This window comes from Jatropha curcas, chromosome 2, assembly GCF_041381405.1.
Source record: "Jatropha curcas cultivar XTBG-Jc1 chromosome 2, XTBG_Jcur_1.0, whole genome shotgun sequence".
Taxonomy (NCBI): Eukaryota; Viridiplantae; Streptophyta; class Magnoliopsida; order Malpighiales; family Euphorbiaceae; genus Jatropha; species Jatropha curcas.
The window spans coordinates 14998550-15011207 of record NC_143152.1 but is presented as its reverse complement, the minus strand read 5'-3'; the positions used below and the strand labels follow the sequence as shown (position 1 = coordinate 15011207).

The following is a 12658-nucleotide window of genomic DNA, read 5'->3' as shown; positions in this document are numbered from 1 at the left end:
CGATTTATTTAATTATTTTAGTTAGGTTTCATAACATTTCCTCCATTATCTAAATCGAAATTAAAAAAATATAGTTAGTAACCATATTTGGTTTTTAGGAAAATTAATTTATATATATATATACATAATAGATTAATTGCTGGACTTCATTTTATTACTCGAAAGTTTCCGAACGAACTATTTTGGGCTTAGGCCCAATTCAAAAATTTGGGCTCGAATCGGGACTGTGTTACAATTGCAGCCCACGCGGCCAAAATTTGCGATTTTTGATTTAATAAAAAATGCAAAGGTTTCGAAAATAAAAATTCAGGGTGTTTCAATCTCCCCCCCTTAAGACAATTCGTCCTCGAATTGAAGTCTGGTAGGAGAGATTAAGAATGAACACACAGAGAATTTCAAAGCCATAAGAATTTACTTCCAACACCAAGGGCACGGCTCGAGAGTAGATAATATGAACCTAGGAAAGAAAAGGGTCAAGTATTCTAGTTGTAATTCTCTCGCCAACCATCTTATTTAGTGCCACCTAGCTAACACTCACAAGAGTTTGAGTTTATTACCTAAATCTTCAATCACTATCTTTAGACAGCTACTGAAATCTTTAGAAAATCTTTCTTTGAATAAAATTTGACAATAAAACCAGGTTTAACAGGAAAATACATATCATATATCATAGATTTTTTTTTTTTTTTTTCTCAAAACTATGTAACTTCATTTGAAAATTTAAATTTTATTAGACATTCGTCTGTGAAGGCCAAACATAATTTACAAACGCAAACAATTGAAATTATGATTTGCTTACAATCATAAGAATTAACTCGTTCAATTTACATGTGTTATTTAATAAAACCCTTATTAATCAAAACTTTTGAAAACTGGTTGCTTTACTTCAAAACTTTAGGCAAAATCGTCTGTAATTTTCGCTATCTATTATATCACGGGCCGCTTCGAAATAACTGTTTTTGTTTCTCATCTATGCAAATTCGATTGTCCGTATAATATCTTTACTATAGATTAGTTCATCTGTTATACAACTCCTAAATCACTGCATCCCTTAGCTATCTCAATCCTATAAAAATTTTCACTCCTTCCACTTAACCATCAATTTCTCTTTCTAACGCTTATTCCTTAGGTCGCCTTAATACTCATCACGAAAACTTAACTTTCATAATAATATCTCTTAGTAATTCGCACTTCCGTTCACAGCCTAAATCTCATTTGATAACCTTCCATTCTACTAATGTTGCCTATTAATTTGTTAAGGATAAGAGAGTATTCTTATTAATTATTTTGTCTACTAATTATCATTAATCGCGATCTATCTAATCACCAATAGTTCAACTTAGTATTTATTACCTATCTTAAATATTCACCTTTAACTAATACCTATCAACACAGATTTTTCAATTAAATTTCGTTAGTTCCCGACCTAATACTACCTTACGATCCAAATATTACATTAAACAATCCTATACTCCACATCTAATCGCCACTTACCTTCTATACCAAAATCGGCTACCCGACATTTCCAGCGTTCATGTTCTCAACTTGACTACTAACTGTCTACTTACTTATTATTATCACCACCAGTCTCATTCTTCTTTTCCCAATCTTCTTTCAAAATTTTTCTATCCTAGTAATCATTTCATTTCATGCTCTAATCCAATTGGCCTCGTGATATAAATAGACAGCTTTCAAAAATAATTTTCTATATAAATAATCAATTTCAAATTATTTATCATAACACAATTTGAATTCAAAATTAAAATGGGGTTTTAGATTTAAAATGTCAGGTAAATAAAATGAAAACAAAAATAAAAGGTTTATATTTTTGAATAAACTCTAAAGAAATTAAGTAGCTGTGTTGAAAACTAGACACAAATTTCTAATTACCTCAATGTTATTATTTATGTTCATGAATCTACCATACCAATGAAAATCCTATTTATTCTCTACACTATCCTACTCATTGACAGGAATAGAGTTCACATGAAAAGTAGTGTACTGGGTGATCAGGCCAATCCACTACCAACAAGTATTACTCTATTCCCTAGCCTAAGGGTTGATACCAACTCTAGCCCCTATAGGTATTTCGATGGGTTCATCCTATTGTCCACTACTTTCACTCAAATACTTCTATCTATGGACCATTGGTTTGCACAACAAGTATGGATTTTTCCTTCATAGGGTTCAGTGCGTCCACCCTCCCTAAGAAGGAAATTCCCAAGCTTCTTTCCTTATGTTGGTTACGGCCGATCCCAACACAAAGAAATTTCCTATACTCCGCAGTTGTGTCCTAAAACCCTAACCTAAGCTCTGATACCAACTTTGTCACGACCCGATTCCACGGGCCGGACCGGCACTAGGGCCCAGGTAAGCTTAAGGCCCCCGAGGCCCGTAGTAAGCCTGAAACCCTAAAATTTGCTATCTTAATATAAATTTCAAATATTTAGCCCATATTACAAAAAAAATGAGCCTCAAGATTTTATTTCATCTCATTTCTAATATAGGCTCACAGAATCATTTCGTCTACGATAATACACGACTAAATGTAAGTAAATTCTACAACTGCGGAGTCACTAACTGTTTGATATACATAGCCTTTTATACATACAGTTACATACTGAAATAATTATGGAATTAAGGAAAATTTCTTTGAAGCCTTGCGTCGAAGAAACATAACCTAAATCGAACTAAAGAGGAACTTACTTCCTGAAAAAATTAAACAAGACATGTGAGTTTTTCCTAAAATGATAATTATTGCACAACACATACAGTCACACAGATGTGTAAACATATCAATCTAGTCATCCGACTAGTTATATGCTCACGCAGCCAGTCACACAAATGGCATCTCACCAGCACTCACAAACAATATCACCTTCAAATAATCACATCACGTGGAAATTAGTCAGTGGCGTCACCTAAACCCCCGACGAGCCGTCCTCTCAAACAGCCCATCCTCTCAAACATGTGCACCCGGGGAGCCAATCCCCCATATCTGGCCGACCGGTCTAATCCTCACTTGACCAGTCCTCTCAATATTTTATTTTACATTCTCTCTTTTCTTTTCCATCTCATCAACATCATTTCATCAATTCATCAGGTGCACACGGGGGCGCCGATCTCCCATTTACCCGGCCGACGGTCCAATTTCACAATTCATCATAATCAGGATCCATGCTTTATCGACCGTCCTCACAAACCCATGGTGACCCACTTCATCCCAATTCCACACAAGCAAAGCACAGCAATATCACAACACAATTAATCAAACATTGCAAACAAATGCAGACATATTATTCAATTGGACATCGTAATGCAATGCACAATTAAACATCCAAAATCAATGCAAATAAATAAATAAATAAATAATAGAATTGACAATAAACAACGATAATAAAATAAATAACAATAATAACAATAATAATGCAAATAAATAAATAAATATATAAATAATGAAATGAATAATAAAGATAATAAATAATTAGAGCACCGGATTTATTATGTACCAAATTATAGAACTAATCTAAATAAACTTATTTATTATGTTATTAATTAAAATTTAGTTTAATTTCTGTCAAAATTTTGGCAGCACCTCCCCTAAAAATTGGACTATCTACCTGCTCACATATCACAATATCATTATATCTTTATCAATCAAAGCACACAGCCCATCCGTCGGGCAAGCAATCAATTTATTCTCCCTTCCTCCAACTAAGTAACAAAATAATTATTATTTAACCATCTATACAAAACCTTAGCTTTACTTAATACATGATTTCAACATTGATACAAATTAGTTTACTACTAATACAAAAATATTCATAGCTTTACTAAGATTAAACAAATAAGTAAATAAATACGCGATTAAATGAAAATGGTTATTTGTTTAATCTCCACATCCTACTTCTTTAAACTATCCGATCTTATATACCTTCAATAATCATACAAAGTTATGGCTCATATTTCTTTGACCAACATTAACTAGGATCTTATGTAACAACTTAATAATCCGTGAATCACTATCCTCACCAAGCAAGATTATAGGAAACGCCCTATTTAAATTATCTATTAAGCATAACTAAATAGGCATACTTTAACTAATCAATTCTTAGCACGAATTGAATTTATAACTCAATACACTATAGCCTTTGCTACTCATTAAGCAAAATTTAACCAAAATAACTAAACTAGCTGCTGCCTCAACAGTAAATAAAAATTCTTATATATGAACTTAATTAAACCGAAAACTACAATTTCTCTAATCACAAGTTGTTGCCATTTATCCAATTCTTAGCCTATAAATGAAAATTACCTCAATAACACCAAATCACCCACTAAATCAGAAAATTCATGAAATATACTAGAAAAGGTTGAAATTTTATTTACAAAAGACTATAAATGTTCATATATTTTTAAGTTAATTTCTTATTATTCAATTTAGTCTATTAAATAACTCAATTAAATTCATTAATCAATCAATTAAGTTTTTATATATAAAAATTGAGAATTGAGTCTTAGAACGTACCCATTGGGAATCGGGCGACGATTCCATGATCAGCGCGAAGGGAAGAGGATTCTGTCTCTCGGGGCCTCACCGGAGTGCCGTCGGCCGGTCACCGGACCGCCGCCGCCGGCCGCCGTGCACGGTGGCCGGAAAAGTGAAACCGCCCAGAAAATTTTAAGGTCACCACCACCTGCCTCCAATTTTCGTGAGGAATCCAAATCTGCTATCACTTTGTTGAGCCAGTGCCTAGTTTGGCCGGATCTAGCTTCACAGCCACCTTCAAGCCGCCATCCATGGTGGTTTATCAAAACTCAAGCAACATCACAAATTAATGGGGGAAAAAGGTTCATATGTAGGAGAGGAGTTGTTTGAGACCAACCCCAGCACTTGGAGTCGACGGAATCGATGAGATTTTGCCGGAAAACTTCATCGCGCGGTGGACAGCCTTCCAATCGCGATCTCTCTCTCAATTTCAGGCCTCATCACGCGAACTAAGACCATAGAAGAGTTCATCTCGACGAGAGGAGTAAGATGGAGTGCTTGGTGTCGACTTCCTTGGCCGGTGAACGGAGATCGTAGTGAGCAAGAGAGGAGAGGATGTCGCGCGCGAGGAAGAAGAAGAAGGAAAGAAGGGGGAGGAGGGAAAGGAAAAGAAAAGAGAAAAGGAAAGAAAGTGGCTTCTAGACCATTCCGGTTCGATTTGAACCGGTTTGGTCTGATTTCGTTTGGTTTTCGAGTTTTTCACTCGATTTTCGGATTATTCGTGGGGTTTCCGACAATTCAAACTGATTCCGGGTCCGGTTCGATTTATTTAATTATTTTAGTTAGGTTTCATAACATTTCCTCCATTATCTAAATCGAAATTAAAAAAATATAGTTAGTAACCATATTTGGTTTTTAGGAAAATTAATTTATATATATATACATAATAGATTAATTGCTGGACTTCATTTTATTACTCGAAAGTTTCCGAACGAACTATTTTGGGCTTAGGCCCAATTCAAAAATTTGGGCTCGAATCGGGACTGTGTTACAATTGCAGCCCACGCGGCCAAAATTTGCGATTTTTGATTTAATAAAAAATGCAAAGGTTTCGAAAATAAAAATTCAGGGTGTTTCACTAATAATCTTATTAGCAATTATTGGCTATAGCTAATCTAAATTCTACCAAAATTTCAGCAGCACCTTCTCTAAAATTTATACTATCCACCTGTTCAAAATAATGTCAAATACTCGCTATATAATTAGTCAACCCACACAGCCCATCCGCCCCTCATTCTTAAACATCAACATTAACACCCAACTATCTCAATCGCTTAACATAAATCTATTTTATATTCTAAATAATACGATTTATCAATCCATATATATATATATATATATATATATATATATAAAAACCAAATGTCATCATTAACTCTTATCTAATATCTTTTAAATTGTACTGTACATTCAAATCTTTAGAATTAACTACTTTACACACTTATACGAATATATCTCATAAATCAAGTAGGAACTATATACATGTCTCTCATATCTCTCTCTCTCCATATCAATGCAAGGACCAAATTTTTGAAGACTAGTCAAAGGTTCTTAGATTAAACATTCATACTAGTAAAACATAGTCAATCTCGTAAAAGTTTAGAAATCCTAAATTCTAACTTAAATTCATAGCCCACGGTCTAGCAAATTCACTAATCATCAAGGAATGCAATGATTTATTTACAAAATTGCAATATAAAAGTAAATGATCTAGATGCTCTTATACACGAATTCATTTATATACCAAACATGTAGTAAAAATCACAATTTCATCAATAGCCTAACATATATAATATTTATCCTACTCAACTTATCTAAGACTTAGTTATAGCTTCCCTTAACAATATTTATTAAAAATTTCTAAGTTAACTTATATAAATAATAGTCAAGGATTCTCATTTCTACATCAAATCTTCTAACTATAATCAAAATTTATGAATTATATTCGACAATATTCAAATTAATTTACAACTTACAATATGTCAACTAACTATTTCCTAGCAAGAATTAAATCTACTACCTCACATATTCCAATTTATGTCAATTCCCATGCTTCGAAAACATTAGATCCATCTTTAATCACACCATTCATAGTAAATCCATTGCCCAAATTGAATTTTCTCAACTCATTCCAACTAAACCATTAAGCTCACATTTCTGACTTTCCACATGCATAATTTAAAGATTTAGTGCATTTGTAATTCCCAAATATCAAAATTATACAATGACTAAATTGTCCATAGGCCTTTTACTAAATCATTATCTAGGGTTATATCTAGCCATAACTTTACATTCCTTAATTAATAAGGCTCAATAATCTTTTCAAACCATAGTAACAAATCAACTAAGCTCGATTAAGTTTGATAAGTTAACAATTTACAATTTGCTATATCTTGTTAGAGACTTAAACCTCGAATAACAATTAGTTCAATGAAAACTTACTCACATTATCTACTAATTCAAACCTGAATTTTATATTACCAAATTAAATTTAAGATCGACTTACCAGCTACATTATTAAAATTTCAATAGTCAAAGATCAAGTTCAAATCCTAAAGAGAAATAAACCATAAAATTTCAATTAATTTGGAATAAGGGTTCTATTACTTACCAAATGATGATTGGCATATACCATTGCAGTCTACATGAGGAGCTAAGGATTCTGTCTCTCGGGGCCTCGCTGGCCGGTCACCGGAGCGTCGACAGCACTGCCATCTACGGTGGCCGAAAAATCCCAAACGACCCAGAATTAAGCAACCCGCACCCCAAAATGCTCGAATCATTTATAGAAGCCGAATATGGTGTCGTCTTGAGGAGGTAGTGGCTCGTTTGGCCGGATCAACTACCACAGCCATCTCCACGCTGCCGCTCGTGGTGGTTTCCTTTCCCTCCACCAAATCTGTCGATTCTTAGATGGAAAATGTTCACTTGGAGGAGTTGAGTCGATCGAGACTCACTTGGAAGCTTCACGTCGCCGGAGTCGCCTGGTATCACCGGAGATCAAAGAACGAGAACTATCGATGGATATAGTCTTGATTTGCTCCACTAGAGGCTCTGCTCGAGTGGAAGGAAGTTGGAAAAGGGGCCAGCGGCTCTAGGGGAGTCAATCGCCACCTCGCTCTCATTGAGCGGTGGCCTGAAACGGGAAGGGAGGAACGGGGCGCACTGGAGTCGAGGAAAGAAGAAGAGAAAGGGAAAAAAAAGAAGGCTAGTTTATAGACTATTCCGATTCGATTCGAACTGGTTTGGTCCAATTCAGTGATTTGACTCGGTTTTTGCTTGGTTTACGGGTTTTTCACTTGGTTTTCGAAAAATGCAAACTGGTTAACTGGTCTGCTTTAGCAATAATAAATATTTTTTTGCTAAATTTCATTGGTTAAAAATTTACAATTAAATTTTTAAATGCAAAATTTTTTGAAAAAGATTTTTTGGGTCGTTTCAATGAATTCATATTTTGACAGGTATATACATTCGAGAAGCACGTTGTACCAGTTTGTTGAGCAGTGCGAAATGGCATTGATGGAAAAAGTGGAGAAAGAGACGAAAGTAGACTTCAACTCAATGAACACCAATCTTCATGTGTTCAGTGACTATACTATAGAGAAATAATTCTAGGAGGTTCACACGCATGGAAACTATGCGAAGGTTCGAAAGGAATTTTGGAAATGATATATTGTAGTCTGTCTCATGTGTAATCAAGGTTTAAGGTGCATAAGTGGGAAGTTGATTGCAAGGTGTATATAAAAGATGTTGGCTACTGGAAGTGAGTATGTTATGAAGTTACCTATGCAGCGCCACTATTGATATCCACTGTAGTTGCATGTTGTTTGAGTGTAAGGGCATATTATGTGCACACTCCCTATATGTTCTTGCTAAGAATGATGTGGAGGTACTAGCCACTAAGTATATATTGAACAGATCGAGAAAGGACTTCAAGCGATCTCACAAAAAAATTAAGTCCCATATTGGAGGCATTCACTACTCTAAAGAAGCTAAAAGGGTGAAGACTCTTGAAGATTTGTTTAATGTTGCAGTCGATATGGCGTGTGGAAAAGATGAGATGTATTTGTTCACTTTCAATTTAATAAGGAGTGTCATGAGGAAGTTAGAGAAGTGAGACAGCGGAGAAAGTTCTGGTGCTATGAACATTCTACAAAGCGGCGAAGAAATTGCACCTGAAGCAACATATTGTGGAGGTGTGACTAAGAATGACACTGTTGTTTATAGCAATCCCAACACTTCAAAACGCTAAGGCCGGCCCAAAACCCAATGATGGAATGTAAGAAGAAAAGAAAGAAGAGCAGGTGGAATTCTCCCAGAAAGGAATCGTGCAATAACAACATAGTTCCATCTCGAAGGTGTAGCAACATTGCCATTGACCAAGTAAGCTTCGTCTTTAGATGCATTGATTCATATAATATTGTCAATATAAAACTAGCATGTGGTGTATACAACTGTATCATGTTTTTAATAATTTAATCTACTACAGTAAATGATGTTTGTTTCGATAATGTTATGTTTTGTTGTCTTATTGTTAATTGTGTTAGATTGTTGGATAATTTTATTACTTTTTTTGCTATTATTACTAATTACAGTTGACTCACATGGTCTTTTAATGTGCGGCAGCATAATGATATAAAAACTGAGGTGGAAACGAATTTGTCTCACCTTGTCAAAAATCGGGGAGCTGATATACAGAGTGGAGAACAAATACCCCAGACACTAGTGGCAGGCTCATAAAGTATTGGCATGGTTGCCTACTTTATATGATGAGCGGTGGTGGTGTATGACTGATTATTACAAACTTGTCAACAATGACTATTATGAGGACTCAAATTTTTTTGTATTAACTTGAGGCCACAATTTACTGGCATTTGTGCATGGTATCATGAACCATACTTTAGGCTTTGTATTATAGGACAGTGTACTCGACATTCATGTATTAATGTAATTTGCCACTTCAATCTAATATATTAATGATGTACTTAGTTCCTTGACTAGTAGAATTCGTTTTCTGTTCATGTTATTCTTGTCCACCATCATAAGTTCTTAATTGTTAAGTTTTTGTATGTCATCGTGGTTGTTTTATTTACTTGCAGTTACTTAATTGGATGTTCGTTAATTATACTTGGTTGTTTTGTCCGTGACGCATTTCATTAGTCTGATTTTCCTTCGAATTTCTTATAACTCCATCTCCACAATTCTCATACCACTAAAGAGACAGATTCCATATCATGGTACTATATGTATCTCAGTAGCTATGAAAGAGCTATCAATGGCTTATTCCACTATATGGAGTTGGACCTGTATTTTGGAAGCCCTTTAATTTTATACAAAAGTATTGTGTAGGGGGGAAGCAACATGGCGGGCAACTAAACTATGTTTTCAATAAATCGTGAAAATCAAATGGGTCGATCACTTTATGATTAAATTTGAAATTATACATAAAAGACAAAATAAACTGGGCTTCATTAATGAAATGATAGTAGCCCATAAATTAAACAATTACATGGGTATAATTTTGTCTAATGGTTTTCCATTGAAGACCTGTCTAGTAAAAAATGTTTGAAAATACATGCGAGTTGGCCCAAATATTACGTGGCTGTTAGGATAAGCTAGTTGTTAGGCCTTAGTGTCTAGTGTCTTACAGTTTCAATATTGGGCCTATAGTGCACTGCTAATACTAAATTTATGTTAAGTTTCATTTGAAGAAACCATTTGATATTTGCAAGTATTTTTGGGCCAACCATATTATAAACTTTGTAAGTAGACAAAGTATACTGTTTGTTTGGTCTAACTACTTGTCACGACCCGTTTCCAAGGGTCGGACCGGCACTAGGACCTGAGTGGATTTAAGGTCTCCCAGACCCGTAGTAAGCCTATGTTAGTTAAACTCATAATCTATTCATGGTCATGGCTTTAGGCCCATTAACTATATTCCACAGACGTATCAAAATACAGTTCACATAATAAATATATAAATACCCATATTATTCAATTACAACCCATTTAGAATACAATTGCGAAACTCTATAAATTACAGTCCTTTTCATTTACATGCTTAATACAGCTATTAGTAATTTTAATATATTTGTATTTCGACTCGGTCGGGTATATAGGGCTCTTCTTTCCTCCTATTACCTGAAAAAAAAAAGTGGCAGGAGTGAGCGCTAAACTCAGTGAGTAGGGTTAGATAACCCTCTCATCCCACACAATCAGACAAATGCATAAATAAGTCAATTTAGTCATTCGACTAGTTATATGATCATGTAGTTTATCACAAAAATGATAAGACAACAGCAATCACAAATATTAACACCTTCTCATAATCACATCACGTGAAAATTGGTCAGTAGCATCACCAAAACTCCCGACGAGCCGTCCTCACACATGGCCTGCCCTCTCATCACGTGTGCACCAGAGAGCCGATCCCCAATACATGGCTGACCGGTCTCAACCTCACTTGACCAGCCCTCTCATTTTTTTATACTCTCTTTTCTTTTCCATATCAACAGGTGGTCACCCTGTAGTTTTCCATATCATATTTCATCATATGCACATGGGGGTGCCGATCTCCCCATACATGGCTGACGATATCATAGACCGCCCTCACAAACCCAACGGTGATCCAATTCATCCCAATTCCACACAAGCAAGGCATCCATAAAGCACATTACAACTAATCAAACTATATTCAATAGCAACAATTAATGCAACACAAATTAACAAATTACTAAATAATGCATGTCTAGCATTTAGCCGTGTATGCATGGATGTAAATGCAGGTGGATAATGTGAATTATCTAACACTACTTACAGTTTCTCATTGTTCTTAAAAGGGCTATCTTTATTACTGCACTCTTCCAGCATTGTCTTAACATTTTGGAACTTTATAAACATCTTAAAAAAAAAAAAAAATTCTAAATAAGAGTTCTAATTTGAGAAATGTATTTCACATTCATTTATTAATTTTTTGGTTACTAGTCGCTTATCTAACTTATTGAACTAACTAACTAACTATATATATATATATATACACACACGTTGTTCCTTTATTTATTTATTTACTCTAATTTATAACTTTTAACAAAGCTTCTAGTTAGTTGGTAAGTAATGTTTGATAATAATAATAATAATAATAATGGAAATAGTAATACTAAAAGTTTTAATCGTTACCACCTATTAATGATATAACTAATTTAGTTCTTTAATAAGTGTTTTGCCGAAAATCCGGCAATATTTTCTCTGTAAACTAGACTATCCCAATTTTATAGATCACACACATTAACACACAGCCCATTCATCAAGCAAATTCTTAATCAAAGCCCATCCTCCGCTATATCATCATTAGAATAATTGTAAAATAGGGAAATAAATTCAAATTAATTTCTAAAGGAAAAATGTAGAATTGAGTTATAAGGTTTACCAATGAAAAATTGGATTAAATATTTGACATCAACATGAAGAGGAGAAGATTCTGCCTCTGGAGCCTTGCCGGAGCATCTTGGCCGGTCACTGGATTGCCGCCACCGACCACCGTGCGCGGTGGTCGGAAAATCCAACTGTACCCAAAAATTGCAAACATACATCAATTTGTTTGTTATGATGAGAGGATCACTAATATGTGATCAATTTAACATGGGTTTTAACCGTTTGGTCAAAAACTGACCTAGAAGGATCAGTGGTCACAGCCTAGGATTTTTCGATTCCGGCTATATCAGTTGGCGGGAAGGCCACCAAATGAAAGAGGGAGAAGAGAGGAATCGATCGACACTTACCTTGAAGCCTCAAGTTGCTGAAAACGGTGTGAATGGCCGAAAAAGTTGCTGCGACGGTGCCGAACCATTTCAGTCAAGTTTTCTCTCGATTCGGGCTCAAATTGCGCAAACCAAGTCTTGAATCAAACTCCTTGCAACAAGTAGATGATTTTAGAGTATTTATTCGCCGAATTTGGTGGCTGGTAGCCAGAGAATGAAAAAAAAAGGGGGGAGGGGACAAGTTGTTGCTGACGGGGAGAGAGAAACGAGAAAAAGAGAGAGAGAAAAGAGTCTCTTTCTCTCTCTTTTTTCTTTTTTTTGTTTTTTTTTTTTGGTTTCTAGAATTTTCTCA

The 12658-nt window shown here is 34.9% G+C and overlaps 1 long non-coding RNA gene across 1 annotated transcript; it reads right to left on the bottom strand.

Annotated features, from left to right (window-relative positions):
* Positions 1 to 10539: 10539 nt before the first annotated feature.
* LOC119371353 (uncharacterized) lies at positions 10540 to 12443 on the bottom strand. Its single transcript, XR_005178964.2, has 3 exons — positions 12328 to 12443; positions 11976 to 12111; positions 10540 to 10690 (listed from the first exon to the last, which is right to left on the bottom strand). It is a non-coding gene; the product is annotated as an uncharacterized LOC119371353 (long non-coding RNA).
* Positions 12444 to 12658: the final 215 nt, after the last annotated feature.